Below are 4,318 nucleotides of genomic sequence, written 5' to 3'. Positions count from 1 at the left end.
TTGTCCATGGGCTGGGACGTGTACTTTTGCCTGCATTGCCCATGTGCTGGGACGTGTACTTTTGCCTGTATTGTCCATGGGCTGGGACGTGTACTTTTGCCTGTATTGTCCATGGGCTGGGACGTGTACTTTTGCCTGCATTGTCCATGGGCTGGGACGTGTACCTTCTCTTTTTTGCCCCCCTCCCATCCAGGCTTTGGAGTTGCCCCAGTCTTTTGTTCATGTCAGGAAGAAGTGTCTCTGCTTCTGCTGTACTAGGTACTCCTGCTCAGTGCTCCTGCATCTCCTGAGCATGCCCATTCAGAGTGTCTAGACAGGGCCTTTTTCTCAGGACAGTTCAAGGGCTGCGCTGACTTTGTATCTCTGTCACCTCACGCAGTCTCGTTCTGGAATAGAGCTCAGTGAACAAATCAATAAATTCTTTGAGAGAATGATATAAATAACTCTTACCACCTTAAAGCTGAATGCTGCTAACGCATTACGGTGCTGATATCTTTATACATGAGCATATATAGCTGTCTCCTTTTTGTTTTTCTGTGGATGTGCTAGAGCTAAAACCCAAACCCCTCCACATGCTAGCAAGTGTTCTACATCTTCAGCCCTTAGATTTCTCTTCAAATTTTTTTTTTTTATTTATGAGTGTTTGCCTGCATGTGTGTATGTGTGCCACATTCCTGCAATACCTATGGAGGCCAGATGAGGGCCTCTGTTTCCCTGGGGCCAGAGTTACAGATGGTTATAGCGTGTCTTGTGGGTGCTGGGAATTGACCCAGGTTCTCTACAAAAGTAACTGTGGGCTTTTCTACCCACCCCACTGTTCCCAAATAATGACTTAGAGGCTTATTACCTATGAATAAATGCCTAGGCCATAAGCTTGGTCTGTTCCCTCACTAGCCTGTAATTTAACCTGTTTTTACTATTCCATGTCTGCCACATGGGTAGTCACCACTTCTCGGTTTCGTACGTCTGGTCAGGCTTTCTGAGTTTGATTGGAGAATCATCCTGCCTGCATATTTTCCTCCTCCTCTCTGCTGGTTGTCCCACCTTCTAATCCTGCCTCAGCTTATTGGCCATCAGATTTTTACAAACGGGTGGTGTTTCCACACAGTAAACAGAGATTATCCCTACATACAGACCTTCTGATCTGTTTGGCTTTTAAAGAGAAGCCAAAAGTGTAAAGTTTATCATCATCATCATCATCATCATCATCATCATCATTATCGGCAGCAACATAATCATGATCATTATATCCTATTTGTTACGAGTGTGTTGTGTGTGTGCTTGTGCGTGCGCATGTGCATGCATGTCCGTGTGTGTGTGTGTGTGTGTGTGTGTGTGTGTCTGTGGTGTGTGTGTGTGTGTGTGTGTGTGTGTGTGTGTGCACATGGAGGTCAGAGGCTAACGTTTGAGAGTGAGTTCTCTCATTCCACTGGGTTCTGGAGATTGAATTAGTTTCTCAGGCTTGTGTGGTGAGAAATGTTTCAGGCCTAAGCTGTCTGAGCTTTTCTGTGGCAGTCCTGAGTTTTAACTTCAGACTCGGTGCCAGGATATATGAAGCAGAAGCTGTGTTGTGTCTGCAGGCTGAGGGGTTGCCCAGCCATTGGGTTGAGATGAGGCTGTTGTTTGTGCTTTACTCAGAGTGTTTTATGTGTTGTTTCAGGAGTTGGCATCCACTGGAAGACTCTGAGATCCTCTCTGCCTAGAACTCCAGGACCAATGCATCTTCCCACCACCTTGAAACACTGGTGAATACATGTTCTTCTTCCTTTTTGCCTCCTACTGCAGGGAAGGGAATATTGACCACACACTGTGATCTGCAGAGAGGATGATCATCTTTTCCCAGGGAAGAAAGGGCATGTGTGTTAGCTACTTTTCTGTTCTCTGAGAAGACACCTGTTATACCCTGGGTCCGAGAGAAACCCAGATGAGCTCAAGGATTGCAAAGTCTGCTGCAATTGGCAAAAAAGTCTTTTTTATTTCGAGTCTTGAATCAGATCCCTCCCCGTAGGTTTGGGTGTGAGACCCCGAGTTTGGAAAGCATTGGGTTTATATACAGCTCAGTTAGGAATTCTTTGAATGCTTAGGGTGAAGGGGAGTGGAGGTGAGGTTAGGTAAGGCTTAACTCAAACATGATACCATTTGGTGGAACGGAACTGAAGCTGGGAGGGGGATTAAAAAGTGTCTGTTGTGGGGCTATCAGGAACTAATTTTATGGCCGGCCATAGCTGTCTGTGACCTCTGAATTTTTTTTTTTTTTATGACTCAACAGTGGGGCCTTAATTTTCTTTGAGTTTGTTATTTCTTAAAGATCCTAAGGACAGGTACCTGGAGAGTTCTGCCGTTTATCACACACACACACACACACAGAGAGAGAGAGAGAGAGAGAGAGAGAGAGAGAGAGAGAGAGAGAGAGAGAGAGAGAGAGAGAGAGAGAGAGAGAGAGAGAGAGAGACAGAGACAGAGAGAGAGAGTCAGTCAGTTAGTTTTTGGTGATACAGAGGAGCAGAGGCTGTCTCGTGGCATTCGTGGCTCCTCCGGGTGTTTTCATTAAGGATGGTTTTATGGGCAGTGCCATTTTGTTTGTTTGTTTGTTTTTGTTTTTGTTTTTTCGAGACAGGGTTTCTCTGTGTAGCCCTGGCTGTCCTGGAACTCACTCTGTAGACCAGGCTGGCCTCGAACTCAGAAATCTGCCTGTAATGCCAGACTGGGTTCCCTCGGAGCTGCCAGGGAGGGGGAGGGAGCCCTGAGCTTGCTATAGGGGGATGCAGCATAGAAGCCAGCTCTCTGGGTAATGCTGCGCTTGCCCCAGGCAGAAGGGAGAATGGGAGCCTCTGCGGGGGCGGGGGAGAAGAAATGCAGAGGCAAACTGGCCACAACACTGGAGTCTCTTTGTTGAGGCTTCCAAGAAACAGAACAATTAACCGCAGAGAGTTAGCATCAGTAATTGGGGGGGGGGGGGGGGGGAGGGGGGTACCACATACTGTGAACAGGGCGGAGACTGGAAAGGAGGCGGGGCTTATAATTCCCGAGGAATAAGTGTACACCATGGCAGGAAAGTGGCAGCAGGCCACAGGCATGGTGGCAGGAATAGCTGAGAACTCCCACCACCAACTAGAAACAGAGAGAGTGAACTGGGAATGGCATGTGGCTTTGAAACTTCAAAGACCGTCCACATCGACATACTTCCTGTAGCAAAGTCACAGTTCTTAAACTTGCCCACACAGTATCACCAGCTGGGGACCAAGTATTCAGACATCCAAACCATCACGGCTGAGTTTATGCATATCTAGGGCCTGCCAAGTTTACTGTGGGATCTAGAATAATCATGTGATTTCTGAGGTCCCAAACAGCAGAGTATATCTTGAATTGTGTACACTTTGGGGTTGCTTGCTTTGAAGACTAAAGGAGATAATCTATGTGAAAATACTTCAGAGAGAGCGAGGTGTTAGGCAGATACATTGTAACACTGTGGGCTTCCAAGATACCCTGCAGCTCACTCCTCTCTCACACACTTTCCCTTCATTGTGTAACCTTTTCTAGTGTCCCAGAGATGGCTTGAAGAGACAGCTGCTACAGGCAGGTCACTGAGGCCAGGGCTAGATGGAGTCTTCCTGTCTTGCTTTGTGATGCTCATGTCCTTCTTTACCCAAGAGATAAGAGACAAGACTCTAAAGACTGTCATATCTGAGTTCACTAGCACATTAAAATTATCCTTCCGTATGTACGGGTTGGTAAGGTGGGTTTTAAATACTTGTTTTCTGAGATCTCTAGAATAGTTCTGTAAGATATTTGCATTTTCTTTTTAAGTTTGTTATAACACTCTAGCTCTGTTTTATTTTCCATATATATGTATATGTACATACATACATATATATATATTGTTCTTTCCTTTTTAGTTGAAAATATTTTTTCATACAAAGTCTTGTGATTTTATTTTCTCTTCCCCCAACTCCTCACAGATCCTCCCCACCCACCCAATTCCATATTCTTCCTCTCATCAGAAAACAACCAAGCATCTAAAAAAATAGTAAAATAAGACAACAACAAAGAAATCAAACCAGAAGGGGAACAAACAAAAAAAGTAAACAAAAAAGTGAAGAGCCAAAGGAAAAGCACAAGAAAGTCATACAGGCGCAGGGCCACACACGCTCCGCAGGGCCACACACGCTCCGCAGTACAGACACAGGGCCACACACGCCTCGCAGGGCCACACACGCTCCGCAGGGCCACACATGCTCCGCAGGGCCACACACGCTTCCCAGGGCCACACACACACACGCTTCCCAGGGCCACACACGCTTCCCAGGGCCACACACGC

At 46.4% G+C, this 4,318-nt stretch overlaps 1 protein-coding gene across 25 annotated transcripts in view; it reads left to right on the top strand.

The window, feature by feature from the left end:
* The window catches only part of Sorbs1 (sorbin and SH3 domain containing 1), a 234,923-nt gene that overhangs the window by 61,847 nt on the left and 168,758 nt on the right, over positions 1 to 4,318 (top strand). For all 25 annotated transcript variants that reach the window (XM_031390249.1, XM_031390248.1, XM_031390252.1 and 22 more), the window contains exon 2: positions 1,661 to 1,745. The gene's annotated coding sequence lies outside the window, so the exon portion shown is untranslated. The remainder of the gene's footprint in view (positions 1 to 1,660; positions 1,746 to 4,318) is intronic.

This window comes from Mastomys coucha, unplaced genomic scaffold (assembly GCF_008632895.1).
Source record: "Mastomys coucha isolate ucsf_1 unplaced genomic scaffold, UCSF_Mcou_1 pScaffold21, whole genome shotgun sequence".
In the NCBI taxonomy this organism is placed as follows: domain Eukaryota; kingdom Metazoa; phylum Chordata; class Mammalia; order Rodentia; family Muridae; genus Mastomys; species Mastomys coucha.
The sequence above is the reverse complement of the archived record's forward strand: the minus strand, read 5'-3'. Positions and strand labels throughout refer to the sequence as shown.